The 12,560-nt window shown below is 39.3% G+C and overlaps 1 protein-coding gene and 1 long non-coding RNA gene across 5 annotated transcripts in view; one reads left to right on the top strand and one right to left on the bottom strand.

The window, feature by feature from the left end:
* Window positions 1–11,133, bottom strand: part of LOC148133010 (uncharacterized) — a 39,867-nt gene extending 28,734 nt beyond the window's left edge. For both annotated transcript variants that reach the window (XR_015745886.1, XR_015745885.1), the window contains exons 1-2: window positions 11,080–11,133; window positions 9,225–9,277 (exon numbers count right to left, since the gene is read on the bottom strand). This is a non-coding gene — a long non-coding RNA (uncharacterized LOC148133010). The remainder of the gene's footprint in view (window positions 1–9,224; window positions 9,278–11,079) is intronic.
* LOC148133009 (uncharacterized) overlaps window positions 1–12,560 on the top strand; it is a 92,823-nt gene that overhangs the window by 6,991 nt on the left and 73,272 nt on the right. The window lies entirely within an intron of this gene.

Below are 12,560 nucleotides of genomic sequence, written 5' to 3'. Positions count from 1 at the left end.
CTCTTATAAACACAAAGAACCCTTGTCCTCTGGCCACTTAAAATTTTCTGGGTGACACAGTTGTTAGCAGAACTAAAGTTAGCCTCCTCTGGTTTGCTAGCTGGCTTTGGAGAAGCAAAGTCAGTGGGAGAAACCACATTCACTTAACCACCACATGATTCACTTAACAACTGCAGTGATCACTTAGCAACTGTGACAAAAAGGTCATAAAATGAAGCATAACTAACTCAATAGCTGCCTTGCTTAGCAATAGAAATTTTGGGATCAGTTGTGGCCATCTGTTCAGAACTACGTGTGTGTGTGTTATACAGATACGTAACATATATGTGTGTGTATGTGTATACACACACACACACACAGGCACACACACACACATATATATATTGTGACTCCAATATAGTAAAGTATCTATTTTATAGGTTTGGATTAATTTTATTGATGATTCATAGGAACTATGTATATTAAAGCTATGGGATAGTTGTTGTCAACTTCTGCATTTAGATAGTAAAATCACATGCCAATTTCCCAGATCTGTTGTGCCAAAGGAAGGAAGGATTGGGAAGGGCAATGTCTAAAGACTGATACAAAGACATATAATTGATTCACAGTAATGTGGAAACATTACAAAGGTCTGTGACAAGAGGACAGATTAAAAAAAGGGTAATAAACCCCAGCCAAACAAGATTGGGCTTAATGGTCAAATAGATGAATTTGAAATTCTGAGAACCATGTCTGCCTTTTAGGGGGACAGGGGGATTGCCCATTCATCAAAAACCTCTCATAGTGGCATGTTAATCCCAAAGCAAAAAATCAGATAAAATCTTGAACTGGGAAGGCATCATTGTAGAGGCCCAAGGACGTGTGTGTTTAATATATTTTTTTAATTGAAGAAATATTTAACAAGCTAAAGGCAGTATGAATATTAGAAAAGAAATGAACAAGAAAGAATAGTAAATAAATAAGAATGAAAATAGGAGACAAAGAAAACATTATAAAAAAGCAGCTTCCAATCTTTTTGACAGCCGTTACAAATTTATTTATATTTTACCTTCCTTCTCTCCAAGGTTACCTCATAATTTTCTTCTTTCCATAAACTACCCTTTCTAATTTTCAAACCCATAACTCAAAGAGTTTATTTTTCTCTTTTTTTCCCAACAAAAAGTCTATAAGGGGTTTCCAATCATAGATACCATATTGCTGATCTTTCTTAAATCAAAAAAGTTAAATCTGCCATATCTGATATTTCTGTCCTCTTCACCAGCCATTTCTCCGTTGTGGGTATTTCAAAATATCTAAAGGTGTATGGATGACCGGGGCTATATACAGTTCTGTAGCTTAGTGTGAGGCCTCCAGATCAGATAAATTGAGATCTCCCTCCATATCCATAGACTTGAAGTACTTTGCAGCACTTTCTATGACATTTAAATGATTAAATATCTTTAAATGTATTAACGTTGCAAATATTTGAACCATCTGAGCTCAGCTTGGTTCATTGGTAAATTCCAATTCTGACAAAATTTCACAGGTACTACTTTGGGGGCATCAGTGCCATTTAATTTGGGGCACAATTCAATTTTTAAAAAAGTAAAGGGCTAACTCTATTAATACACATGCTAAGAATAGTAAACTACCTTGTTATTTCATAATGGAAGGTAATCTATGAATAAACAAATACTTTTCTCAGAAATGAAATTAAGATAGTCTTTAAAAATATATATTTGGTTCCCCTGTGATGTGTTCCTGACAAAGTCACAAGACAAGACTCTTCCCCAGAGGTGGGATTCAAATAATTTAACAACCAGTTCGCCCAGGGTCAGCTTGGCTGTCATGGGAGGCGTGGTCCATCCCCATTCTCCAGCTCCACTGCACATGAAGGACGAGCCTCCCACAACAGCCAACCTGACGCTGGGTGAACCAGTTGTTAAATTACTCCCCACACACACACACTATCAAAGTGGATCCTGGGCACTGCGCTGCAATGGAGAAATGGACAACAGAGCAGCCAGCACAAGGGAAGGAGGAGGAGGAGCAGAGAGAAGAAAGAGGGAAAGCGGCCTTCTCTTTCCCTCACACTGGCCACTTCACTTCCCGTTTCTCCATTGCAGCACAGCGCCCAGGAACCACTTTGATAGTGGGGGTGGGTAATTTAACAACCGGTTCATCCGAACCAGTGAGAACCTGCTGAATCCCACCACTGCTCTTCCCCCAATTCTGTACTCTAGTTTCACTAACATAGTGAAAAAGATGAGTGAGGCTAATAAAGTTTAACAAGATGGATTGTAAATAACTAAGCATAGATGCCATTTGCTTAAATAAACTGAAATCCAAAAATAAATTACCTATTGGTACCAAGTATTTTCCATTAAACAAGCTGAACATGATGAATCATACAGTGCGCAAAGCTAACACATGGGCTGGTTTCATAAAGCCATGTTTGTTTAGTTTAGAAGAGCCAGCTTTTTCCCTGACTTTGATAAACAGTGCAAGTGATTCATTATTTTAGCATCATATACATTTCCTGTTTATAGGCGATGGTTCAAGTCATTATTATTTTTTTTACAGACAGGTTTTTCTAATTCCAATATAGAACTTTTTGTGTGTGCCAGAGTTCCATTCCCAAGTCAATTCCATTTTTCTTACAGCTGAATCACATTGCTTTTCTTGAAAAACTGAATTTACTCACTTACCAAAACATTTTGGCTTGGGAAATGGTGCAGTTAAAATCAGTCCCAAATCAGAAGAGGAAAGAGATGGCCAAATATACAGAATTGCTTTCCTGAGTACTACTATATTTGTTCAATTTACTGTATCTGTCAGTCACAGTTATAAGAACACAGTGAAAGTGTTACTATGCCTTCTGTCCAGTGCTCTTCCAGAGCCCACCATTCCCTTGCCTCCTGATTAATCCCTTCTTAAGACAGACCAGTACCTTTTTCCTCCCAGGCAGCAAAAACTAGAGCTTGGTTTTGTAATCTCTTCTGCACTATTTAATCCAGTAAAAAGCTGACCCCTTCTCAGGCATGTCTACGTGGTTGTTTGAGAGATTCCACGAATGCTTGGAGGACAACAAATTCATATTTTTGTTGCTTTGTAATACAAGATCTAGTTTCCATTGCATCATTTGTACTATTACAGCTGCAGGCTTTAGGGTATCTGGCTGTTTTTTGAGCAAAAAATAACAACAAAACCAGAATGCAAACTGTGTCCACTGCACACAGGACACGGTTATCACAATTGGAATCCCTTGTGCAATAAGCAGCCACCTCACATGAGGCTGCCCTGGGCAAGCAGTGTTCTGCTGGGATTGTACAACTAGGCCTGACTATTGTTTGTTCTTGTTATTACTGCCATGTGCAATTAGTTAATGTTTCTCAGAGTCTATGTCTGAGCTGCATGGTAGATTCCAGTAAGACACATGATTGTAATACAGGGATTTGGTCATAAAATCTTAGGCTTCTTAATCCTGTGGAAACCTCTAAATAAATCCTGTAAAGTTGATTACTCTCAGTATCAAAAAGTTAGGAATCTGATCAGAAAAAGAAACCAAACTTTGACTACACCCTTAAACTAGCCCAGTCCCACTAATTTGAAAATTCTACATTGGAATATTTTGGAATCTTAAAAAGCAGGACTCTCTTCAAAGATAAATCTCTCTCTCCCCCCTCCCTTCCTCTCTCTCTCCTGTCTCTCCCTCCCTCCCTCTCCCTCTCTCTCCCTCTCTCTCTCTTTTTCTGTGTGTGTCTCCCTCTCTCTGTGTGTGTCTCCCTCTCTCTCTGTCTCCCTCTCCATCTCTCTCTTACTAGTCCTTAGCAGTAAACACATCACCATATTACTGAAAGATTCGCAAGGGACATGGGGGTGAAGGAAAGAATTTGGGTTCATATTAAAATACAAGATGATCTCATTTCAAACATGAACCAAACATAGTTATTTGTCAAAATGTCCTTTTCTGAATTCTGCACTCCAGATCCCTAATGTGTATAAGAATGTACTCTGTGAACAAGAGTGTGTATGAAAAGTTACATTCATAAAATGCATTGTTCGTAAAATGCATTGTTACATAATTGGTTGCTAAATTAAGCAAAATAAAACAATATTAGGAGAAACAGCCATACAAAATATTTTGTGGAAACTTTTTAGGCTGCAGAAGTGGAGTAGACTAGGGAGTGTGAGTGAGCGGAGGGGGGGAAGGAGGGAAAGAGGGGGGGAGAGAGAGAGAGAGAGAGAGAGAGATTGCCACATCTGCTTTTTTCTATTAACATACCCATTTTCATTTCCTGATAAATGGTGTGCCAATAGGTGAACTATGACAGATAAATAGCTGACTGAATTTTCTTATCACCTGACATCTTCTCTAATGCAATGGTTTTTTTCTTTTTTTAAATTCACATACTGCCACTCAGCAACTATGTATTCTGGATAATTAAATGATGCACCTGCGTGTCTGAATATCTCTGTATTATGTTCTATAGGCTCCTTCCTAATATTGACCTTATTAACCAAAATCAAAAGGACCCTTATACAGTTCTTTGAGGATTCAAGACATCTTACAACATCTCGAATCCCCAAATGAACTGTGTAAAGGTCCTCTTTGTAGATTTCAGCGCAGCATTCAACACCATCATTTCTGAAATCCTCCTCTCTAAACTGACTCAGCTAGCTGTGCCTGGCCACACTTGTAGATGGATCATAAGCTTTCTAAAGAATAGGATGCAGCAGGGTGAAGCTAGGGAAAAATCACATCAAATGCCCATTCAATTAGCCCCATAGGGGTATGTGTTCTCCCCATTACTCCATTACTCTGTCTCCATACCGATGACTGTGTCTCAAAGGATCCTTCTGTTAAAGTCCTGAAGTTTACAGACGATACAACAGTCATTGGTCTCGTTGAAGATGATGATGAGTCTGCATATAAATGAGAGGTAGATCAACTAGCCTTGTGGTGCAGCCAGAACAATCTGGAGCTGAACATTCTTAAAACTGTATGATAACAGAGATGATAATAGATTTTAGAGGAAGCTCTCCTATTCTACCTCCTCTTAAAATATTAGGCAACATAGTATCAACAGTAGAAACCTTCAGGTTTCTAGGTTCTATTATCTCCAAGGACTTGAAATGGACACCTAACATTAGAACTATCATTTAAAAGTCACAACAAAGAATGTTCTTCCTGTGTAAGCTCAGATTGCCCAAGGATCTGCTGATAACAGTTCTACAGAGGAATTACTGAGTCTGTCATTTGTACCTCAATAACTGCCTGGTTTGGCACAGCAACCAAAAAAGGACAGGCAGTGGTGGGATGCTGCCGGTGTAACAACCAGTTCAGTGATCGCTCGCTTTGTGCACGTAAACAGCTGTCCGAAAAAACTTACCTGCTATGTACTGTTATACAGGTACTGGGGAGTAACACAGCTGAGGAGTGGCAATCCACTCTGCCGCACAAATCAGCTGAGAGGATATAGGTAAGTACAGCGCAGGGGCGAGCGGGCGGGCCCACATGATTGTCGGAGCAAACCGGTTATCTCCCAGCTGATCGTCAGAGTTTGGGGTTCTCCCGAACCAGTCCAAACCATCCCTGAGGACAAGTACAGACTTCAACAGATTTAGGACTGCAAAAAAAAAAAAAAATGATCTTGACCAGACTCCCTTCCATTGAGGATCTGTATACTGCATGAACCAGAAAGGGGGCTGAGAAAATATCTACAGACCCTTCACATTCTGGACATAATCTATTTCAACTCCTCCCCTCAGGACACCGCTATAGCTCCGTGATGGTGAACCTATGGCACGCGAACCACAGGTGGCACGCAGAGCCATTTGTGCCGGCACGCGAGCTGCAGGCAAACTTACCTCACTGCACATGTGCACGCCTCACAGTTGATTTTCGGCCAGTTTGAGGCCTTTTTCGGCCTCCCAAAGGCTTGAGGAAGGCTTCTGCAGGCTTTGCAGGCTGAAAACTAGCCCTGTTTCGTCACTTCCTGTTTTTCCAAAAATACCGGAAGTGATGAAATGGGGCTAGTTTTCGGCCTGCAAAGCCTGCAGAAGCCTTCCTCAAGCCTTTGAGAGGCCGAAAAAGGCCTCAAACTGGCTGAAAATCAGCTGTGAGGCACAGTGCAGGTAAGGGGGCGGCGGGGGTGGGTGGGGATTACGCACGCATGCATAGGGGGCGTGGGGGTGTGTGTATTGCCTTCCGGGTGCTGGCACGCGAGTGCAAGTGTGCAAGCGAATGCACAATTTTTTTGGCACAGGAGCCCAAAAAGTTTAGCCACCACTTCTATAGGTCATCACATGCCAAAACAACCAGACATAAAGATAGTTTTTTCCTCTGTGCCATCACTCTGCTGAACACTTAATTCCCACAGCACTGTCTCATTTCTCATTCTTTTTCATCTTCTCATTTTTCCCATAATCTTCTCCTATCAGTTTCTTAGGGTTTATCCATTCTTGTTTGTAACTTATAATTAATTATTGTAATTACGATTATGACCTACGACTTATTACTTTCTGTTTATATGTACACTGTAAGCTTGTGCACCAGAGACAAATTCCTTGGCCAATAAAGAATTCTATTCTATTCTGGAAATATACATCGTCATAGGATGTCCCAAGCACTTCACCCTTCATGAACCAACCCTACATTTATTCAGAATTTTGTCCATTAGTATCAAGCTCCCCCACTATGCAATTAAGCTATTAACTAAATTACCCATAATCTGTAAAGTTAGTCAACATTTCAGTTCATTTCCTTGAAATCGATGATCAGATTTTAAACAATTGTACAGGTTGGGCAATATTTGCTCTCTTCTATTCATTTTGATCCATTACATTATAACCTTATTTCTCCTAAATTTAAGTAATAACAACAACAATAATAATAATTCCTTTTTATTTAGTATTACTGCGTAAGTAAGCTTAGCTTTATACTCATAGGAAACAAAAAATGTGATGCTTCAATAACTGTATTATATTAAAAGAACTTTAGTTTGTGTTATATATTACAGTTTAACTACCTACATATAAAGTTAATGTGCATAATTTTACAAATGTTGTTATCAAGAGCTGATTAGAATAATAATCTAACCATATTTCCTGAAAATGAGGACTGATTTTATTTGATTGTTACCAAATAATAGCAATAGCACTGGCACTTAGACTTATATACCGCTTTACAACTCTCTCTAAGTGATTACAGAGTCCGCATATTGCCCCCAAGAATATGGCTCCTCATTTTACCGATCTTAGAAAGATGGAAGGCTGAGGTAACCATGAGCCTGGTGGGATTTGAACTGCCAAATTTCAGGCAGCTGGCAGTCAGCAGATGTAGCCTGCAGTACTGCATTCTAACCACTGCGCCACTGCAGCTCTATACCACTCCCATACACTATGTATATGGTCTTATTCATAGGACTTTCCCTGCCATTCAACAAACAAATATGGTTTCAAAAGACATAGAAAATTAGAGAGAGGGGACATTCAACCAGTTTGGAAAATTTTAACGTAGCCTATTGTCTTTAAAGAAAATGGAAAATGGTGTCGCATCACCAGTGTTGAAGAAAGATTCCATTGTTTATGGGACTGGAGTTTAATACCATTAGCAATTGCACTTAGACTTATATTTTTCTAGTCATGGTAGACTAGAGATCAATTTATCCTTCTTCTGAGGAAAGATGTAGCCAAAAGAAACATATGCATGCAATGACAGATAGTACTATATGTGGGAGGAACAAGGAAATCACATCATATCTTGCTTTTCTTGGTTAGTTTCAGGGAGCTTCCATTTTCAATATTTCTAGTTCCAGCATAAATAATAATAATAATAATAATAATAATAATAATAATAATAATAATGCCAATAAAAATCCTTTTATTACTATCTTTGGGATGGAATATATTCTGCATTCAGTTACAGCTGATCAGTAAAAAGAAATATGGTATTCCATTTTGTTTACGGTCCTATTAATATAAACTGGCCTCCTTATATTCATGCATGCCAGCTGTACTTCTGATTGTCACTAATTATCACAATTAGTGCAATAGTCTGGGGGTTTCTAAAAACACTCAGATGAATGTGTTTACAATTTGCCTCATAACTGACAAATTCAACCAATTGGAAATCCTAAGCATGCTAAGCTGAACATGAGTCCAATCTGCATTTTTGCAGAATGAACCAAAATCAAAAGGCATGTTTATGGATGTAGGAGATGGATATAATGAATATATCACCAGTGCTTTCCCCACTTTGAAGTCCCATTATTCATCTGAATGCATGAATAGGAATTTTATAATACCCTAGAAGTAGTTCCAAGGCAACCACCCAAGGGAGAAATGTCTTTTCAACATAGGTGCTCATTTTCCACCCTGTGTTGCAAAACTGTGTGACATGTTGCAACTTTGCTTTAAAAGTCAACTTTTGCAAAACACATATTGGGTAATTTGAGTACATCTTTATCCTTCTGTGCACATAGTAGCCTTGCCAGTCTGGTTCATATTTAAAAAAAAAGAAAAAGAATTTGCCCTTGGACAAAATTTTTGAATGAGACACAAGACAAGGAGAAAAGAAATATTTAAAGTGTTCACAAAGATATTCCAAAGTTAGACATCCCATAATTGTGTAAAAGAAAGGGAGAGAGGGAGGGAGAGAGGGGAAGGAAGGAAGGAAGGAAGGAAGGAAGGAAGGAAGGAAGGAAGGAAGGAAGGAAGGAAGGAAGGAAGGAAGGAAGGAAGTGTGGAAAGCGAACTTCATGAAGACAGTAGTGTCACTCAAACAGGAAAAGCCCAAGGGGAACATTAGGCCAGCCATAAAACAAACTTACATAGGAAAAGGAATCAAATAAAAGGTATTAAAGAATCCCTATAGACAAAAGCCTAAGTAATTAAGAAAACTAGACAAATAAGAAAAGGAAACCCTTACAAACACAGGACAGACCAAATAAGCAAAACAAACAGACAAAAGACACAAAAAATATAAATTACAAAAGAGACAGACAGGAGATTGCCACAAAACAAATATGAAAAAAACCATTATAAAGCTAAAAGAGATTAGAAAAAACCGATAATACAATCTAACCACCCCGCGGAGTTTGCCTTCCGCACATCGCAGAGTTTGCCATCCGGCAAGAATAAAGACAAACTCAAACAGGATTTGAAACATTAAGCACAAATACAAACATTCACACGAAATCAACTCACAAAGGGAGAAAAGGGTATAAAAACCAGGGACTTACCATAAGAAGCCAGCTAGCCCAGGAACGCAGACTTCTCGCTGTCCACCGCCTTCCTGAAAAATAAAAAGATCCAGCTTTCAAGCAGTTGTCCGTATCCTTGCGCCGGAGCTCTCCCAGCGGGAAAATCGAATCCTTGGAAGAAAGGCATTTTGACACCTTTTAACAGAAGGAAGGAAGGAAGGAGGGAAGGGAGGAGGGAGGAGGGAGGGAGGAGGGAGGGGGAAGGAGGAAGGAGGAAGGAAGGAGGAAGGGAGGGGAAGGAAGGAAAGGAGGGAGGGAAGGAGAAGGAAGGAGGAGGGAGGGAAGGAAGGAAGGAAGGAAGGAAGGGAAGGAAGGAGGAGAGGGAGGAGGGAAGGAAGGAGGGAAGGAAGGAAGGAAGGAAGGAAGGAAGGAAGGAGGAGGGAGGGAAGGAAGGAAGGAGAAGGAGGAAGGAAGGAAGGAAGGAGGGAAGGAAGGAGGGAGGGAGGAAGGAAGGAAGGAAGGAAGGAAGGAAGGAAGAAGGAGGGAGGAGGAAGGAAGGAAGGAGGGAAGGAAGGAAGGAAGGAGGGAAGGAGGAGGAAGGAAGGAAGGAGGGAAGGAAAGAAGGAAGGAAGGAAGGAAGGAGGGAGAGAAGGAAGGAGGGAAGGAAGGAAGGAGGGAGGGAAGGAAGGAAGGAGGGAAGAAAGGAAGGAAAGAGGGAAGGAAGGAGGGAAGGAAGGAAGGAAGGAAGGAAGGAAGGAAGGAAGGAAGGAAGGAAGGAAGGAAGGAAGGAAGGAAGGAAGGAAGGAAGGAAAAAAATCACCAGAATTTTTAAACTACAGCAGTGATCAAAGACTGCTTCTAATTAACAAGTTGGAGTTATAAGGCGAACACAATTTACACTTTACAAAAATAGATTCAAATCCTAAAAGTAACTCTGTTACCAGGTTGCTGGATGCAGACAACTGATAACCACAGCGTCAGAAATGACAGAAATTCAATACGGGAATGACTTACAGGGCAAATTATCTAGACAGAACTATATCTCCACATATTAGGTGAAATAACCTAATACAGAATTCCTAAACCTATATGCTGCATTACCTGAAGCATAATTATTTTTGAGTGTTTGTATTCATCCTGGTTTTTTTAGTACAATACTGCAAAAAAAAAGTCTTTCCTAAGAAGGGACACTAAAATGTATGCGAACTTTTTCTAGATCTTTGTTTTCAATTAAAATTGATAGAGACACTGAACAGAATCACTTTGATCAGAAAAAGGAAAAATCAAATTGATTTGCATTTCCCTATTATATTCTGTTGATGTGAGATCTGGGAATCAAATTTCAAATTACAGTTTTGCCCAATTACTTGATTCAGATGAAAAGGTTCAAAATATTTTTATGTGAATTACGTGTACTACTAAAATAATGTAGGACCCCAATCTCTAATTTTTCTGGTATTTAAAATAAACCTCCACTGAAACATTAAAATGCAGCCTTGAAGTCTGTTTATGCTATCCATTCTTACACACATCAAATTGTTACCAAGTTTCCCATAAAAAATTAGAATTTTAGTTCACTGAAAGTAAATTCCTATAATTACTCAGCCACTTGCTCTTCAGTGTGAAATTATAGTAAGTTAACTATCTATAATTGAGGATTTGGTGCCAAGATATATAGCCCAATAGTTCTTCAATAAGTGTGTAAAGCTAAAACAAAGAAAAGGGTCAGACTAGGACAAGAAAATACATTTAATTAAAATTAACAGCTTAGTCTACTGTCAATACTTCCCATGATTTATTCATTCTCCTTTTTTGTCATATTCAAAATTCCCAAAGTAACAACATTGAGAAGGCTGTTTGATTCACACCCTGTCTGGAGACTTAATCTCCTTACCTTTCTCTAGCTTGCTCCAAATCTTGTCCCCTTGACCTGTTGACAAGGGAAGTGAAGAGCACTGAAGCTGTAAATTATTACAGCTGGCACAAATGAAATTTTACTGTGAGCTATTTTAAGCCTGACAAATACACTGCAGCGAGCTTATTAAGTAAGATATGCTCAGAATTCCGAAGGAACACATGCAATGTTTTCAGTCACTCAAAAAAAGATTTTTTTTTTAATATAAAGGAGAAAGACAGCATGTCAAAACAAATACAAGCAAAACTGAGAGCAAGATAAACAAATCATGGTTAGTATAGCTAGAAATGCTATTTTGTATCATGTGAGGAACAAAGCACAGTTCTTATTTCCAATACTCCTGAGAAGATTCAGCTCTGTGTCCATGGATAAGACGCTGAGCCATATAGACTTACCAACATTTGCAATCAGGGTCCTTGGTGCTCTTCCAGCTTGGTTGTTTTCTTGCAGATGTTTCATTATCCAAACTAGGTAACATCATCAGTGCTAGCACTACACTACAACACTAGCATTGATGATGTTACTTAGTTTGGGTAATAAAACATTTGCAAGAAAACAACCAAGCTCAGAGAGCACCAAGGACCCCTCATTTCAACCCTGAGCTACATATATTCTCCTTTATTACTGGCATTTGCAATAACTTTGAAGCCTAATACACCTGGTCCAGAATGTGATCACATGGACAGTGATGGGGGTGTCACATTTTGCACACATCATCCACAGCTTCACAAGCTGCACTCAGCTTGTGAAGCTGCACCAGTCAGTTTCTGGGCACAATTCAAGGTGCTCGTTATCATCTGTAAAGTCCTTCAAAGTTTAGAAGTTGGCTGTTTGAGGAATCACTTATCCCCAGTCATCTCTGTCCATCTGGTATGGTCCAGCAGGGTGGACCCACTCTGAAACCTATAATCAAAGAATGTCATATTGTGGGACTCAGAAAACATGCCTACCTGTTGGAATTCCTGCCCTCTGGAATCATCTCCCCCACAAAGATTTATGTGCCTCCCTCATTTATGTCATTCAGGAAACTTTGAACAACTGATTTTCCCAAGCCTTGGAGATACAGTAATTATGGAGTTCTCTTTTGTCTGTTTAATTGCCTAGTTGCCTCTAGATCAGGGTTGGGAACTATGGCCCTTTTATGATTTGTGAACTTCAACTCCCAGAATTCTTGAGCCAGAGTGTCCATAAATCAAAAAGGGGCCATAGTTCCCCACCTCTGATCTAGATTCATTGAGGAATCAGGCAATATATAAATCAAATTTTAAAAAATAAACTGGGTAAAATTTAGTCCTGCCTTATACAGGAGACCTAGCTGGTTGACTCTAATAAGTCATTCCATCTCAGCCTTAGTAAGAAGGCAATGGCAAACAACTTCCAAAAATAGAGATAACAGAAGAGAAGGAAAAAAATTGGAGAAAAATCACAAAATACAACTGGAGCATCACTCAAACAAGATC

The sequence above is a fragment of the Notechis scutatus genome, chromosome 1, assembly GCF_049901735.1.
Source record: "Notechis scutatus isolate UNSWTSFEM ecotype Mainland chromosome 1, rNotScu1.2, whole genome shotgun sequence".
Taxonomy (NCBI): domain Eukaryota; kingdom Metazoa; phylum Chordata; class Lepidosauria; order Squamata; family Elapidae; genus Notechis; species Notechis scutatus.
This window is presented reverse-complemented; position numbering and strand designations above follow the sequence as displayed.